This window comes from Saimiri boliviensis, chromosome 2 (assembly GCF_048565385.1).
Source record: "Saimiri boliviensis isolate mSaiBol1 chromosome 2, mSaiBol1.pri, whole genome shotgun sequence".
Taxonomy (NCBI): domain Eukaryota; kingdom Metazoa; phylum Chordata; class Mammalia; order Primates; family Cebidae; genus Saimiri; species Saimiri boliviensis.
In genome coordinates, this window is record NC_133450.1 from 180,346,175 (window position 1) to 180,365,081 (window position 18,907).

Genomic DNA, 18,907 nt, shown 5'->3' on the forward strand with positions numbered 1-18,907 from the left:
TTTTTAAAAACTAAGCACATGTTTTGGGAGGCAAGGCAGGAGATCTGCTTCAGGCCAGGAGTTTAAGACCAGCCTGGGCAACATAGTGAGACCCAGTCTCTACAAAAAATTTTAAAACTTAGCTAGCTGTGGTGGTATGTACCTAGAGTCCTAGCTACTTGGGAGAATTGCTTGAGTCCAGGAATTCAAGGTAACAGCTAAGACTGTACCACTGCACTTCAGCCTGGGCAACAGAGCAAGACACTGTCTTTTTTTTTAAAAAAAAAAAAAAAAAAAAAAAAAAAAAAAGCTAAGCATTCACATTATACATTTAGGGGAAATGAGGAAGGAAATGGGAGAGAAGAAATATAATACATAACTTTTTTTTTTTGAGATGAAGTCTCACTCTGTTGCCCAGGCTGGAGTGCAGTGGCAGCATATCGGCTCACCGCAACCTCCACCTCCCAGGTTCAGGTGACTCTCCTGCCTCAGCCTCCCAAATAGCTGCACCTACAGGTGCCCACCACCACACCCAGCTAATTTTTGTATTTTCAGTAGAGACGGGGTTTCACTATGTTGGCCAGGATGGTCTCAATCTCTGGACCTCATGATCCGCCCGCCTTGCCCTCCCAAAGTTCTGGGATTACTGGCGTGAGCCACCACGCCCAGCCAGAATGTATAACTTCTAATGTAGTAGAAGAAAGGAAAGGGGGAAAAAGAATCCTCAAATGAGACATGTACAGACAAATAAAACCAGAATGAATTCGCCATCAGGAGATCCTCATTAAAGGAAATTTTAAAGGATGCACTTGAGACAAAAAGCAGTTGATCACAAATATAACATATGTAAAGAGATGTAAGAAGGAATTGTACTAATTTATACGCCCAGGAGTTGAACAATGAGAACACATGGATACAGGGAAGGGAACATCACATTCCAGGGCCTGTCAGGGGGTGTGGGGGAAGGTAAGGGAAAATGTTACAACAAATATCTAATGCATGCGGGGCTTAAAACCTAGTTGATGGGTTGATAGGTGCAGCAAAGCATCATGGCACATGTACACCTATGTAACAAACCTGCACATTCTGCACGCGTATTCCAGAAGTTAAAGGCAAATTTAAAAAAAAAAAAAAAAGAAAACTTAAAAAATATGAAAAAAAGGAATTGTAAGGATATAAGAAAATATAAGAAAGAGTAAAAAGGACAGAAAATGATAAATATATAGGTAAATCAATACAAGCACTGCCTCTACAGAAGAATAAAAGAAATAATGCCTTGTGGAGTTTAAAAAATTATATAGACTAGTGTAAGAATTAGGGGAGAGGGATAAATCAGAAGGGCGCTATTCAAAGGAAGGTAAAAATACTATCACTTTAGAATTTAGTAAGTTGATCATGCCTGCTGTAATTACTAGTCTAAGCTCTGAAAGAATAAAACAGACAGTATACCTTTCAGAGTGGTACAGAAGAAAAAACAGTGAGACGATGAACCTGATCATCCATAAAAAGACAAAAAAGGAGAGAAGCAAATAGGAACTGTGCAACAAACAGCACAAAAGACTCCGGAAGATGTGGATTATATCAGTACAGTTAATCATAACAAATATAAATCACCTATGATGACAAACTGAAACGCTTACTGAGTAAACAGCCATGTGCAGGAAAGCAACAGCCCATATAACCACAACTGATGTCTCCTCAGGGTCAGGGAAACAATCGGGTGTGGTGGAGCCTAGGGTAAATTGGCGAAAGTCTATCTGTCTAAAGAAGATGTTCTTACAGATCATTGCCACGTGGAAATACAGTCCAATGTCACATACATTAACTTTCAAAAACCTAGAAACTTGGGGTTTTATGGGAAATCAGAATTTTAACTATTAGCCACAAATATTTTTAAAACACAAATACTGAAAAAAATCAGAAAAGAAAATGCTGTTAATCCAGTGGAGGGAAGAAAGGAGATAAAAAGAAAGAAATTAACAAAAAAGCATGGTAAATAAAATGCAAAAACAAAAACATAAAGCAAAAGGGGGAAAAAAGAAACAACTCTTGGAAACCATTGAAACATGAATGGAAGTGAAGGCTTATGCTAAAACGCCACTGTGATCCCCACCCTATAATTTCCGCCCTGTTCAACCTTATCATTTGGCTAAAGAGACCTAACATTAAAGGATGGGAAAAACATCAGATAATCCAAACATAAAGCACACGGAGCCCCAGTGGCCACTCAAAACTCAAAATAATGTCTGGATGTTTGTTCCATCAGTGCTGCATACACCAAGTCTCCTTTGGGGGCTTACTGGATACCTGGGCTTATCTACCTATTAAGGAAAACAGCAATGTTAAAAAGAATGCTCCGTGCCTAATAGAATGGAGAGGAGGAAGAAGAGAAAGGAAAAGAAAAATCCACAACATTTACCTTCAGCGACTCTTTGAGCCAGTTCCTGGAATGTCAGTTCTTTTCTATAGCCTATGAGGCTAAGGTCTGAAATGTTCAGTGTGGCTTCCAAGGCTTTTCAGACCTAGCTCAGTGGCATCTCAGCTCCTGCCTCCACACTTTTGCCCATGCTGGTGCCCCTACCCAGACAGATGTCTTCATCTCTCCATCTGTACTTCCAACTAAATCCTTTCCAAGTGAGCGTTCTCTAACAGTTGCTTGAGGTTCCCGACAAAATTCTTGTGTAAGGAAGGTACCACATGGCTATTTTTAAATCTGGTTGTGCTCTATGAAAATATGTGTAATGACACAAAGACAACTGTGTTCGTCATAATTCCAGAAGGCACACAGGGAAAATGGGTTGGCCTGATAAGGCTGTTTCCAGAGAGAAAAGAAGCCAGGATGAGGACAGGACTCTTTTACTACAGTGTCCCACCTGTGAACACATCTGTTAACCTGTCTTATCTACTGGAAAACATAGTTATGGCAGTGCCTACAGTTTAATATCTTTAAGAGATGCACATAAATATTTAAGGGCTTAAAAGAGATTCTTGTCTCCAGAATACAAAGAGATAAACATGATAATTACCAAATGTTTAAGGAAAGGTCTACAAATATATGGTACTTCTTTAATTGTTAAATCTAACATATTTAAAAAACATTGTATTTCAAAATATTTTCTTGTGCATAAAAACAACTGGTAAATTAAGCCATCTTCCTTTTTTAAGAATTCTTGACTGTGTAGCTCCTGAGAAAACAGAGCCAATCATAAATTGAATGACATACTTACAGTCAAATGATTTCAAAGCCCAATTATAAAGATTTTTTTCACCGCTTGATGCAAAAATTATATTTAATGTCAGGTGTGGGGGCACATTGATATGTTTGGTATGCTCATGGGCAGAAGAGGACCAGGGCCTCAGAAAATCCTAAAAGATCTGGTCCCATGTACAGCTGAAGGGTGCAGAGAGAGCTGGTATTAAGAGAATGTGAAGTGACACAAGGGGAAAGAGCAGACAGCGGGTCACAGCTGAGTGGTCCATTTGCTGCTGCTCACCCTTCATGAATGAAATCTTCAATACAGCTACAGACTGGAAAATGCTGCTTTCCACTGGATTTCTTGTAGAAAATAAGGCTTTGAGTCCAGGTGACAGCATCTAAGGAGTGCCAGGGTAGGGTGAGGGCCCATGCTGAGCTTCTGTTGCCAAGCATTGGGATTCACACCAAGTTCTTTGTGCATCTTTGAGGGGCAGGGATGCCCCAAGTGAGAACTGTTACCTGCACTTCATAATATATGAAAATGCAAGTCCTATCACACTTGTCTGAAAAAGCAAGTCCTGTCACAGTTGAAAATGCAAGTCTATCACTGAAAACGCAAGGATCTTCTGAAAAGGCATGTCCTATCACAGTTGTCCGGAGCTGAGGGTGAAATGAGAATAGAAGTGATCAGGAGTCTTTCTAACAGCTCCCATTCAGAGGTTCCTATTAATTCAGAGAAAAGCGGGAAGAGCTAATAAACAGCCATCACAGAAGATCCTGATCTAACAAGGTCCCCTAGTATTTCCACAGCAGTCCCCGTCTTCCAGGTAGGGGTTGAGAAGGTGGGCTCTTTGCTTCCAGTTATAATGGACCTATGCTAAAAGTAAAACAAAACAAAGAACTCAGGCGGGGCAAGAAGCCACAGCAAGTGAACATTTCTCCCTGTGCAAAACTGATGAGTGGGAGGCAGTAAGAAGAGAGTAAACTGAAGTGCATTATTTTACATTTATGTTTTGCTTTAAATAAAAAACATAAAGAATTTGAGAATATTTGTTAGCCTTTAACCTTGCAGTCACTTTAACCTATCCAAATTAAAGGACCACCATAAAAGCTTCATGAGTGGCAGTCCCAGGATAATTCCCTTCTGCTTGCTTGTCCTGTGCATTTCACGTCTGCCCACCTCCTGAGCCTTGCACCCACCCTGTGGGTTTGGTGCTTGCACAAATCAACCCCCCTAGCCGCTGGCCTCCCTCACCCTGCCCTGAGAATTCAGCGTTCCATGCATCCTCAGGCTTTTTCTGCACACACTCATATCCAGGCATGGGCTCACAAAGGTACCAGCTAGTAAACTACCTCCACACAGCCAGGGGGAGATATCTACTTTAGAAGGGGACTCTGGGACATGTTGTACAGTGACTATTATACATCAGTTAATGGAAACTTCACTCCCAGCCTTTAACTCTGACAACACAGGACCCACCCCAGAAAATTGGCCTTCCCAGTACTTTTAAACAGACCATAGACAAGTTCTAGACAAGGGTTTTCCACTGCCAGGTGGACAGTTTCAGCTGGATGTCTCAAGGGCATCCAGTCCATATATTGAAAATTTATCAATAACAACAGGGATCATAGCAAATACTTCTATCCATCACTTATTCTACAATATTAACCCATTTAATCCTCAAAACAACCCATGAAGTAGGTACTGCTTTTATTACCATCTTAAAAGATGAAGAAGCTGAGAAAGGTTAAGTAACTTACCTGACAAAAACCTGGCAAGGTAGGGACTGTGGAGCTCATTGTACAGAGGAAGAAAATGGTTTCGCAGAGGTCAGGTGACTTGCTTGCAGCACCAGAATCGAAACCCACCTCTGCTGGCTCTAAAGCCTATTTCCTTTCCAGGTCTCAAGGCCTCTCCAACACCACTATTTCTGTTACGCGATACATCTGTCTCCCAGTCACAAAGCACCAAATATCAGCATTGCTTGAGCAAATCCCACCAATTCTGTCTCTGGAGTGTCTCCAATACTAGTGCTTTCCTCTGCACTCCAGAAGCTCCTGCTTTAATTCTCACTTTCATATCAACTTTTGTGCAGACCATCTCAAACTAATTTTACATCCTACATTCCCTTCCCTTTCCACTCCACCCTCATGGAAAATTACTCTTCTTTAAAACAAAGCTCTACAAAATGCCAACAGTGGAATTACCAGCATATTGATTTCTTTCCCCCTTGTTTTCTTCTGTGTTTATTGAGTTAAAGGCATTGAGAGTATATTCTTTTTGTAAAAGGAAAAAAAAATGGCAGAGAGAAAATACTGTTTGATGATGTAAGTCCTATATGTAAAAAACTCAACGCTATTGCTAACCACGTAAGTGCAAACTCACTGAGCTGAAATATTCAAGACTTTTTATAAAAAAGAGTCAAAAAGGTACATTTAATTTGTTCAGTCAGTATTTCTTGAGCACTTGGTACATCAGGCTGGGTTTTCTGTAATGAACAAAAGATATAACTTCTCTCTTAATGGAGCTTACAGTCTGGTGGAGGAGAAGCCATTACACACACATACCTGACATACAATTACAGATCGTGCTATGTGCTAAGAATGAAAAGAGCCAGTGCCACAAGAGAGGACAATGAGTAAGAGCTAGTTTTGATGGTGGGCCCAGGAATGCCTCTTTGATGAAGATACTTGTGCACAGAGACTAGAGGAATTCAGGATGGCAGTATTAGAAGCAAGTCAAAGAGTGCAAAGAGCTTCCAATGCAGGAGGACCAGTGAGAGGACCTGAGTGTAAACCTGTAAGCTAATCTCTATCTTTTCTAAGCACCAAAGTTGCATTTGATGAAATGTATTAAGACTTTTAAAAAGAAGATCTGGAACAAGAAATTCAAACAGTTAATAGGATAAAAACTTGATCACTTCTTCCTCTGGCTCAGATTTGAAGCTGGGTGTGGTGTCACATGCCTATAATTCTAGCTACTCAGGAGGCTGAGGCACGAGAATCACTTGAACTGGGGAAGTGGAGACTGCAGTGAGTCAAGGTCTCACCACTGCACTCCAGCCTGGCCAACACAGCAAGACTCTACCTCAAAAATATAAATAAATAAATAAATATTAGTGTTGGGACATAATTCTCCATAATGTTTCTACAAGTCATGCCAAACTATATTTTCTGGGATATTTGCATAGCAAACAGCCTAGGAAACTAGAGATAGTGTTCCCCTGAAGATCAGAAGGCACATTTGTTTCCTGGTCAGCATAGTAAAGACAGAGAACATCCCTGCCAGAGATCTGTTTACATTACCCTGGAATAATCTGTCTCTGGAGGGGAGGATAGGCATGTCTCCTTTTAAAATAGGGGTTTTCTAAAGCTCAGTGTTGCTCAGCTGTGAAACAGACCCCTCTGTGCACAGTATCCCCGTAGGCCCACATCAACATCACCTCCATGAGACAGACCTAGGGGGCCAGGGAGAACTGATGATGCAGAATAATGCTCATGCTGCCTGATGTACCATGAGTAATAAACTAAACAGATGCATTTGGGTTCATTATTTCCTTTCCAGCCGATCTAGTAGCTTCCCACTCTAAGCTGCTCCTTAGAGGCTGTTTGGTCATCTGACCCTTAGAAGCAAGAGTGTGAAGATTTTTTACTTTGGTGTATGCCATTAAAATGACTCAGCTATTTCTATAGATTCTTCATGTATTTCTTTCTCATCCTGATGCTATGGTCTTTTTTCTGTTTATTGATTCTGCTACGAAGTCATCATGGCTTCTGCCTTCTCTTAACGAGGACTTGCTCATGGTCTTTTATATGCATCCTTGTAGATTTCACTTTTGACTGTCTGACAATCTTTACTTCTAATATCAAATATCTGAGAGAAATAACCTATTGGGCCAATGTGTCCCTCAATGGACAGAGATTTTCTAGGCAGGGAAGTCCCTAGGTCTGCCAATATGGGGACTGGCTCCACTTGAGTCAGGTGACCATCATAATGATAATTTATCTGATGTTTCAGCCTCACATCTGCCCTGCTACATTCTGCTCTGTGTTTTCCCTGTAGCTGGAAGTCTGCAAACAACTAACTGGTTTCCATTATATGGTATCCATGGGAGGCAGAAGAGGGAAAGCATCAGGCAGAAAAAAGAGAGACCTTTCCTGTATTTAGCTCTAACACTGTGGTAGCTGCTGTAGCAGCAGCAAGGGGGTGGGGGAGTGATTCAGAACTCCAACCATATCACCTAACTCAGCACAACATTCACCCAGCAGTTATCAACATACACTACACACATAATTTTTTACACAGAGATCCAAGATTGGTATCACATCTCTCTCTCTCTCTCCTCTCTCTCTCTCTCTCTCTCTCTCTCTGTCTCTGTCTCTTTTGAGATGGAGTCTCGCTCTGTTCCCCAGGCTGGAGTGCAGTGGTGCAATCTCGGCTCACTGCCGCCTGCTTCCCGGGTTCAAGCAATTCTCCTGCCTCAGCCACCCAAGTAGCTGGGATTACAGGCATGCACCACCACACCTGGCTAATGTTTGTATTTTCCGTTGAGGGGGTTTCACCGTGTTGGCCAGGCTGGTCTCAAACTCCTGACCTCAGATGATCCACCTGCCTCAGCCTCTCAAAGTGCTGGGATTACAGGTGTGAGCCACCATGCCCATCCTGGTATTATTACATCTCTAAAGGGGTTATGGCATACGCACCAAGTAGCAGTGACAACCAAACAGGATGCCCCTTTGCTTTCCTAGAACACTATGGCATGTGGTCAGCACAAAAGGGAGAAAGTGCAGCTTACATAATGTACACATTTCAAGGCTGTCTATGCCCACTTATGTTGTGCCAGGGGTGACAAAATGCCTGGCATAGGGCTATGCCACTCCATGCCAGGGGCTCAGAATTGTTCCTACTTACTCTGAAAGGACTGGTAACTTACACAGACTATAAGGATGAGACATGATGTTTCAAGTGCTAATATCTGATGGAGATTTTAGATAATTACGGCTCCCACCATAGTTTTGGAAAATGTGGATACTGCCGCCAGGTCTTCTTCCTAGCCATTCTGGGTTGACTTTCCAGCTTTTCTCTGCTGCTTCACACTCACTTTTTGCACTGGCACAGCCTTTTGTCAACAGTATTTCCATTTACTTCTCCCAGTCCATCTTTCTCTTTCTCTTGTGGTTTTCTTTCCTTGTCATTTAAGCTTTCTCAACTATGCATAGAAATACAACAGAAGCCTTTTGTGTGTGGGTTTCCCTCAGTCCCAGGCAGTCCTGAAAGCAGCAGGCGCCTCTGCAAAGGCTTCTGTCAGACCGTAGACCTATACTCAGCAGCTGCTAACCCTGAGCTCCCACTCTCAAAAAGCAGCAAAATAGACTTGAGTCAAAAACAAGTACGGTGGCGGTTAACTCCCTCATCTTGAGCTCAAGCCACACTTGCCTTGAAATTTTCCAAAAACTTACTAAGCTGATTTCTCTCACCACGGAAAGAGAGAAAGCCTATGTTGCTGGTATACAATGCGGCCTGTGATGGAGGTGGTGAGGCAGGAATTTCCCTAATCAGAAGATAAAGGCTACCTGTGTATGTGGGTGGGATGGGGGTTGGATGTAGTTTGCTGGGCACTGGAGCTACAAGTAGAAGCACAAATTTTCCTAGCTGGAAACAGCCCCCTAGAGAGGGAAGCATCACAGCAGATAAGGAAGGAATCTTTTTTTGGGGGCAGGAGGGTCCAACAGGGTGCTAGGCTCATTATCATATGCCAAGTAATGTCTGCCTATACATGAATACACTAACTTATCTACATTATCAATACAAATGTATCTCTAAAACAGTCATGTAAGCTAAAAAAGAAAACGACTATTAAACTTGACTTTATATTGTTTATGGATTCATTCATATATACAGTAAATGTTCTTTAAGGTGGGGAAACAAGACATTAGAACAGCTACTTAAAGCTCAAAAGAGCCAATATGCCTCTTTTGCCCACCACTGTGAAATGGTGACACAGCCAAATATCAATCCATCAACACACTCACCTTCTGCATTGCACACACAAAGCATCATCTGGGTGGGCCTCTTGTTCAAGGTCTCTGTCCAAATACAGAATTCCACAGCATTACTTAAACAGCATCTGGTCCAATTCCTCTACTACAGATGGGTAAGCTAAGGCTAAAGCCTTCAGTGAGCCAACAGTTATAGAGCACCTACCACGTATCAGGTAAAGTTCTAGACCCTGGGGAGACAAAGATGAAGGAGACACAGTTTCTGTCTTAAAGGTGCTCATGGTTTAGTGAGAGAGATTTAGACGCAGACACACACACACTCACACACCTGCCATAAAATATTAAAAGTATTACTTATTATGTGTGTTTGTGGAATTATGAGATTCCTTGCAGATTAAGAAGCAACTAATAGTATTTAAGAGAAGGACTCAAGAAGAGTTTCCCACAGGAGATGAGATCTGAATGTGGGCCATTTAAAGGTGAGTAGGAATTTGTCTGGTAGGAGACAAAAAAGGGCATTTGAAGCAGTGGAAACAGCATGTGCAAACAGATGTAGTATGAAAGCACCCGATCTCTTGGGGAGGAAGCTAGGGTGGCTCAGGGGTTGGGAATAAGGAGTGGGAGAGGAGGTCGACAGGCTCCATGACTTGCCATAAGGCCCCAGAGCAAAATACTTCCAAGGTCCACCTAATTAGGTTTCTTGACTCTCACTCCAGTGCTCTTTACATTGGACCTTGAAGCTTTTAGCACCAATGTAATGTAGCCATGTGAAACTAGAATCATGTTTAACATAATAAATGCCATCGATACTGTAGGCACAATGGGTTGCTTAAGAGAGGGTCTGAGGAAAGCCCAGAAAAGCAAATTTGAAGGAAGAATGTAACAACAATGACACCTACCAGAATAAAACAAGCATTTATCGAAGCCCCAAATAGCACATCACACAGCCATTTTTTTTAATTTAGAAAATAAAGGATACCAGGGCAGAGGAAGATGATAATAACAGTGATAACAACTGCAACAAATGGTCCCGTGTCTTATACTTTTAAAAATCCTCTTTGATGTACATTATTTCTTCAGAAGGGTGAGAATGCATTTTGAACAAAATGAATATGCAATCCATAACTAAAAAGAACAAGACATATTATTTACAACTGTTCATTTGAAGCTATCACTGTTGTCAAAATATAAAACAGATGCCTTCATGATGAGGAATTTGGCACCAGTTCCACATAAGCCAGAAGGTTAGAAAAATAGAAAAATGAAGTGTATTCATGTTATTTACCAAGGAAGAAAATGCTTTCTTCACAAATGATGGGAGGCTTTGAGGTTGTGCAAGAGAGCACAGCAACTGACAAGGATAAATGAGCGTGCAGTGTACTGTCACGGCATTTTGGGGCCCGCACTGAATCTGCCATAAGAAGTCTATTTTCTCTCAAAAAATGGTCAAACTGTTTATTTTTAGAGATTAGAAGAAGACATATATCAGTATCAACCATTTTTTCCCCGTCTTCTAAATTAGAAAGATAATTCCTTAAAAATCAATATAGGCATTTGCCTCTGTTCTAAGCACCTGTATTTGATATCATTACTTTTACAGGCCTATCTCTTTTAAAGTCCCATCTGAGATACTTAAATGGAAAGTAGTTTACTCCCCTCCCCTGCTCAAATTGAGAATCCCCGTAGTGAAGAACAAAGAATTTGGCAAATGAGATTTGAGAGTAGAGAGGGATGTCCATGACATCTTAAGAGCAAATTACAGGGTATATGCACATAGCTGCTTGTGCGTGTTTGCAAGAGGAAGGAGAATGGTGTGGGAAAATACGAGCCAGTTTGTGGATGCTGGTTCCCACTGTGGGGTAGGAATAAAGGGGGATTACGAAAGAGATTAACTTTTCCTTCATATATCCGCATAACGTTCACACTCATTACAAAGATGATAAAATGTCACATTTTTCCTTTAATTGAATGGAAAAGACTACACATAAAAACATGACAAGAAAAATAAATGCTAAGAATAAAGATTTTTAAAAGCACTAAAAAATGGTTTCGCCAAGCATTCCCTGAATAAAATGTATTCCATAGCAAAATGTATTCCAGGTATCAAACAGGTAGTCTGCCAGCCAAATGCTGCCCAAATGACTCCCAAGGTGAGGTCTACCTAAAGGTTTTCAGTAATGTAATTCATCTAATATCTAACACCTTAAATTAGCAGACCAATAGGATTTACCCATTTACCAAAATTGCACCTGGTAACTGGCAGCTGCCAGGCATCATGCTAGCAGGTTTAGAGCAATTACTAATTGCATCTGAAGCAGAAGGTAATTAACTCCAGTTTTAGAGCTATTTGGGTTTAATGTACTAAGTTTCTGTCATGAAACTGACAGATAAAAGGAAACTAAGCATGAAGCACGCTTTCAGAAATATGTCTCCAATATTTGGGAGTCCGTGTTGGGGAAAGAGCAAAGCTTTGGAACGAAGCAATCCTGCATTTAAATTCTGGTTCAAGCTATTACTTGCTGCGTGGCCTGGACATATCTATTAACCTCTACGAACTTCTGTTTTCTAGTGTGCAAAATGGGGATAAATATTCCTATCTTACAGGCTGTAGAAGGAAATGAGTAAGATCACATTCTAAGCTACTTAGCAGCCCCACGCTTGTCAAACAATAGATACATAATAAAGGAAGCTATTATTACTAAATCATTCCAGTACACATTGATCAAGTGTGGGCTCACTCTACTCAATTTATGTAAGAACATATATTTTTGTTTTTGAGACGGAATCTCGCTTTGTCTCCCAGCCTGGAGTGCAGTAGTGCGATCTCGGCTCACTGCAACCTCCGCCTCCTGGGTTCAAGCGATTCTTCTGCCCCAACCTCCCAAGTAGCTGGGACTATAGGTGCGTGCCACCACGCCCAGCTAATTTTTGTATTTTTAGTAGAGACGGGATTTCATTATATCGGCCAGGCTGGTCTTGAACTCCTGACTTCATGCTCTGCCTGCCTCAGCCTCCCAAAGTACTGGGATTACAGGCATGAGCCACTGTGACTGGCCAAGAACATACATTTCTAACAGTGTCACCCCTTCCCCATTCTACGTAAGAGTTGTGATCATGTGACAAAATTTGGATCCTGAAATCTTTTTAAAATGTAAAGTGTGATTTAACAGGTCTGGTTGAGGTGATGCATTTCTAACAAACTGCTGGTGATGCCGATGCTGCTAGTCTGTGGGCCACAATCAGAGTGGCAAGGTAGGGTAAAACAGCTATAAATTAAAATAAAATGGGCCGGGCAAGGTGGCTCACACTGTAATTCCAGCACTTTAGGAGACTGAGGTGGGAGGATCACTTAAGCCCAGGAGTTCAGGACCAGCCTGGGCAACCTGGTGAGACTTTGTCTCTACAAGCAATTTTTAAAAATTAGCTGGGCACAGTGGTGTACACTTACAGTTCCAGATACTTGGGAGGCTAAGGCAGGAGGATCATCTGAGCCCTGGAGGCCAAGGCTGCAGTGAGCCATGATTGTACCACCATATTCCAGCCTGGTAGCAGAGTGAGACCCTGTCTCCAAAATAAATGAATAAATAGATAAATAAATAAAATGAAAGGAGCTAAGGGAGCCAGGAGGGACTTTGACGCAGGGTTAGCTACTGTATCCCTGTTCCTGCATGCATGGGGGATGTTTTCACCACAGCTTGTGCCACACTGTTATTAGTTTTCTCATGCCTGTTCCACTAGGCTGGGAGCTCCTTGAAGACAAGGAGCCCATCCTGATGGCCCCTAAGGACTGCTGAACTCAATTCAGAAACTCAATTCAACTTATGTGTAAATAAATGAACAAAGTAATGAATCCATGAATGTATGAAATTCATGTAATGAATGAAATTGAGGGAAACTACTATTGGTTAGTGTATTAAAGTCTAAATGGGTTCAAACTTCCTGTTTCCAAATTACTGGACTAACTTCATATATTACCAGTGTTGAGAGTATTAAGTGCTTTATTGAGTTTGATATTCAGGCAAGAGAACCGTCAGGAAAGATTAATCCTGGACATTCACTTTAGAAACATAAAGTTTTAAGAGTTCCCTTTACTGTTACATTACAAAAAAATAAGACCCAGAAATACCTTCTCCTCTCAAGAGACATCTCCTATCCTGGGGGAACAGGAACTACAGTTCCCAGCCAGCGTATCACTAGGACAACATCTCTTACAAAACAATCATGCTGACAGCGTATTACTGTAATTAGCATAGATTCTCTTCCAAGGCATGCAGAAGCGTTATCTCTCTATGCAATACCAGTTTAAAGGTTTTCTAAGCAATATCACAAAAAACAAACAAGCAAAAACCTCTCATTACTTTTATGACAAAAATACAGCAAGTTTTCCAACTGAGTTGTCACATCAGTGTCCATTTTTACAGTTAAGTCATGCTGTGTTTACATGAGTAATCCTATTGCAGAAGCAAGTGGAGATTAACTTTGCCAAGTAAACCACTGTAGCAAAGTCTGGTTTTATTGCCAGAAGTTAGAAACCTGTTAAACTCAGAAGGACCACTGGAAATATTAAGTTTCACTGGACAACAATAGGAAGCACTTGCTCAAACGTGATCTGTGTACACAGCATGCATTCTTCTCATTAGAGCCTCAAGTTCTCTTCGATTGGTCAGTTCAGGACCAGGCTTCCTATGGCTCTTTTGTTGCAAACTGGGACATTATATATACGCACAGTATAATCTCAACTTCTTTTTATTATTGTTATTTTTTTGAGACAGAACCTCATTCTGTCACCAGGCTGGAGTGCTCTGGTTTAATTGAGTCATCCCAAGCAGTCCAACATATTTGTCTTTTGTCAGTAAAGGAATCCATCCACTCTAAACTCTCCCTAGGCTTCTGAAGAACTTTAAAATTGTTCCTCAGCACTCCTGTGGCCTCATTATGCTATTGTTATTAAACATTTTATTTTCTTCATTCCAAGGGTTCCCAAAGCACATACACGTTCCCCAGCAGACATTAATGTTTTCCTCCGGAAGAGCTGGTTTCCCATGCACGATCTAAAACAAATGTTAATTAAAATGATGGTTAAGATGGCCCATACTTTTCCCAAACATTTTCAAAGTTGGCAGCGTTCCACTCTCCTCTTCCTATATTCCAAGAAACTCAGCAAGTGATTAGTCTTCATAGAGTAAAAAATACCTCAACAAAAGCAGTCAAATAATATTCTGAGTAGCTTCCCGGAAGGATATTCTTAGAAAAACTCCCTGTTGGTGCCCTCATACATCAGAGAGGTTCAATTCCAACAACCTTTGTAGAGGTCACTTGAAAGCCCAGCTACCTTTTGACTCACAAATCACTTCTGGGAAATTTTCCTAAGGAATAATCATGTATTTTCACAAAGCTTAGATGTGAAAGCTTGTGAATGTCTTTATCACAACACTGTTTATTGTTTAAATTCAGAAACACCTAACTTTCCAAAAATCATTGAGTAGCCATGTTATGAAATTCTACATAGACACATGAAAGGCTTTAATAAAATATTTAAAGATATTAAAATATTTATGATTTAGTATTACACACATATAAGCAGACAATGAAGAATTATTTCTAGAATTATCACAATTTCCTAAAAAATAAACAAATATATTTGGCTGTAAAGAAATAAACTCAAAATTTAATAACAATTATGTTTAGATAGGATGGTTTTAATTTCTTTTCTGTACTTTCCTAAATTTTTACAGTTTTTTATGTCCTAAATTAAATATATATTACTTTGTAATTAAAATATAAAATTTTGTCCTTATTTCTTTTTCTTGGCAATGTGAATATGGTCTTCCTACATGTGGAGTTAATCACTAGATTAGTAGGAAATTAATGAAATTAACACCGATGAACAAAAACTTACCACATACATTTGGCTTTAACTTCTTGTATTTAAATAAATTCCTCCCAGTAGATTCTCTACCAACTAGCTACAGTTTCTATTAGCTGATCCTCGTTCGAAAGCAGCCCACTGATTTTTAGTAAATCAAAATGAAACTCCAGGAAAGACAAGAAAATGAAACATGAAAAGGAAGCTGGCCTTGGTGCTATGCACAGTGATAGAAACCATGAATATGAATAGACGGAGCATTTGGACGCAGGATAATAGAAGAGGGAAATGCTATTCAAATGACAGCTGCCAACTCCCTCTCCCTGCACGGTCACTCCCCTGCTGCCCACCCCCTTCTCCGGGCCTTGATTCCCAGCCCACAGGAACGCTGTGGTGCATGTAGCCTCCATGATGTTCTCACACTCCAAAAGCACAGAAGATAAAAGGCCACTGTGTTGAAAGCTTGTGCCTCACAGAGTAACAACAGTGCTAAAAGTGCTTAAAAATACGTTGCTACTTTTCATATCAATCACATCGTTTGCCAAGCTACTCCCCAATCTACTGGGAGGTACAAGGGTGAGCATTGTTTAATTAGCGTTCGGAGTCGTATGAGCCGTGAGAGACCTTTAATTAGAGGAGCTGTTGGAAAAAAGCGTGTGATGTTTGTGTTAGGGAGGGGCAGGCTGGTTCTGCCATGGTCTTGGTAATCCCTTTGCAAATGCCCCTTTGGACAAACTTAAAAGAAAGCAGAGGAAAGTTAGAAGGACTTACTTCTTACTAAAAGAAGTTCAAGGTAGCAGTACCCGAGGTTTTGTTCATGTACCTAATCTCTTTGAATCCAAATACCACTTAATAACGATGCTTAAACTGTTTATTCTCAATGTCAGAATTTTCTCATCTAGGTCAACAGAGAAAACCCTGATTTGTAGTACTGGGGTCTCATCCCAGAAACCATTGGTGCTGAGGCACATACACCACTGAAAGGGGCAAGTTATTCAGTGCTAGCAGCACCTGCTACATAGAGATGAAGACCCAACATTGCTGGATCTTCTGACTCTTTAAGAGTCATTGGGGGCCGGACGCGGTGGCTCACGCCTGTAATCCCAGCACTTTGGGAGGCCGAGGAGGGTGGATCACGAGGTCAAGAGATCGAGACCACCTTGGCCAACATGGTGAAACCCCATCTCTACTTAAAATGCAAAAAATTAGCCGGACGTGGTGGCACATGCCTGTAATCCCAGCTACTTGGGAGGCTGAGACAGGAGAATTGCTTGAACCCAGGAGGCGGAGGTTGCGGTGAGCCAAGAATGCGCCATTGCACTCCAGCCTGGGCAACAAGAGCGAAACTCCGTCTCAAAAAAAAAAAAAGAGTAATTGGAAATCCATTTTTATGTGAAATCCCTTTTGCTCCAAGGTAGCAGTACCCTTATATTTTTATACAGCCTATAAGTATTTTTATAGGTTGAGAACTTAAAAGAACTTAGAAGAAAAATCAACACTTTCTATGAGCAAACAAAACATTTCTGTGGGCCAAAATAGGCCTGTCGACTTCTAGCTTGTGACCTCTGATTTCGGAAGAACAGAACCTTAACACAGGATTTTTTAAGCACATTTTAAAGTGCACCAAATTTATCTGTATATGCATAAATTATCATCCAATAAATTCAGTAGAAAAGAACCATGAATTTAAATTCTAAACTGCCTGACCAATTTACATGAATCAGCTCCTAAAATCATTTTGGGTCTATTTTCCTCATTTAATTAAAATAAGAATAATCTACTAGAGTTTTACAATTTAAATGTTGACAATTATATTTATTTTTGTACCTCAGAGCCACTGCTGATGCATTTCTTTTATGTATGAAGAGACTGAGGAATAAAGAAAAATCATGGAAAAGTCAGACGATGAAGGTGGAACGCAAGAGTTCTGTCTCTTTATGATTCAACAATCAAATAAAAACCTTCTCTAAAGATTGACCAAGAAAGCAAGCTTATTAGGTTCATGAACCAAGTCATCATGTAAGCAAATTACTTTTATAATATTCCCAGTAAAATGATCTCAGGTTCTCATTTAAAACTCATGGAAAGGAAATGTGTCAGATAAAGACATCTTTATCTGTTTTTAACAACTGGAATATTAATCACACCTAATCCAATGTATATTTCAAAATGAGTAATTCAAATATTCACAGGCTGTCCAAATTAATGAACAGCCCCCATTTCCCAGGACTGATACTTTAATATTTACTAATTTGCTTTCCACACTGCCATTTCTCATTAGAATGGCAACTCCCAGTTTGTGAAGGAAATGAGTCATTCCACACAACCATCCCACCTTCTGAAGGACAAGTCAAAGCAGGAAATGAATGGCTTTTGGTATTTTTTTCTGCACTAGTACAGAAAAACCATGTATCTAATACTGAAGGATCTGAACTTTGGGACAATCACTTTTTCTAGATATTGTTTGCAACTTTGAGAACATTCTTATATATTAATGTAAATTAGACAGAATTATAATTTTGATATTGTTTTATGTTGAAATGAAATGTACAGCTATCACTAAATGTTTATGAATTTTTCATCTACAATCAACCTTTCAATTAGTCTTACACAAAGTTAGATTTCTGTTTTTAACATCTAACTTAAATTTCAGTCTCAAGTTAGATTTATGTTTTTAACATCTAACTTAAATACATCTTGTTGACCAGGCCTGGTGGCTCAAGCTTGTAATCCCAGCACTTTGGAAGGCCAAGGCGGGCAGATCACGAGGTAAGGAGTTCAAGACCAGCCTGGTCAACACGGTGAAACCCCGTCTCTACTAAAAATACAAAAATTAGCTGGGCATGGTGGTGCGCACCTATAGTCCTAGCTACTCAGGAGGCCAAAACAGGAGAATCGTTTGAACCAGAGAAGCAAAGGTTGCAGTGAGCCAAGATCTCACCATTGCACTCCAGCCTGGCAACAGAGCAAGACTCAGTCTCAAAAAAAAAAATATTGTTGTTAAATGTTGTGGAAGGTTTGACTAGACCTCAGAGCTATCAATAACTTATAAATAATGGTTAACAATCACCATTAAAGTGTTTATGGCAGAAATCCAGAACTAAAATTCACTTGAATTGAATCTGGTTCACCTTCTTTAGTTTCTTTCTGTGTTTTAAATTCCCTGTGCTGGGTAGGGGGTTGGAGGAAAACCCTGTGACTTTCAGATATATAAGGTGTCTTGTGAAAAATGAAAAATTCCTTCATAAAACTGGCTTATCGTGCTATCCAAATTGCAGAAAGCACAAACAAGTGCCCTTACTTAGATCAAAGAAGTCATCATTTAAAACACCAACCAGCAATAGGACCTTTTAAAAAGTGCTATTTTAGGGCTGCGTGCCGTGGCTCATGCCTATAATCCCAGCACTTTGGGAGGCCGAAGTGGGCAGATCACCTGAGGTTGGGAGCTGGAAACCAGCCTGGCCAGCCGACATGGCGAAACTCTGTCTCACTATAAGTACAAAAACTAGTCAGGTATGGTGGTATGTGCCTGTAATCCCAGCTACCTGTGAGGCTGAGTCAGGTAAATCACTTGAACCCAGGAGGCAGAGGTTGCAGTAAGCAGAGATCGCGCCGCTGCACTCCAGTCTGGGCGACAGAGTAAGACTCAGTCTCCAAAAAAAAAAAAAAAAAAAAAAAAAAAAAGCAGTATTTGTGAGATAGGGATCTACGTAAGCGACGTAATGAACTTCCAGCAAGGGAAGGTCAGAGAATCGAAACTGCTAGGGCAGCCTTTTGTTTGCTTGACAAAAAAGAGAAGTTATTAGGCAAAAGGAATTTTAAATATTAAAGTTCAAGTTTTACTTGTAGTCCTTGATGCTGTTTCA

The 18,907-nt window shown here is 40.5% G+C and overlaps 1 protein-coding gene across 4 annotated transcripts in view; it reads right to left on the reverse strand.

Annotated features, from left to right (window-relative positions):
* MOB3B (MOB kinase activator 3B) overlaps positions 1-18,907 on the reverse strand; it is a 233,722-nt gene that overhangs the window by 179,209 nt on the left and 35,606 nt on the right. Inside the window, exon 1 of one of the 4 annotated variants that reach the window (XR_012516609.1) lies at positions 9,209-18,683. The exons of the other annotated variants lie outside the window; for them this stretch is intronic. The gene's annotated coding sequence lies outside the window, so the exon portion shown is untranslated. Of the gene's footprint in view, positions 1-9,208; positions 18,684-18,907 lie in introns of those variants that run through there. 4 annotated transcript variants of the gene reach the window in all.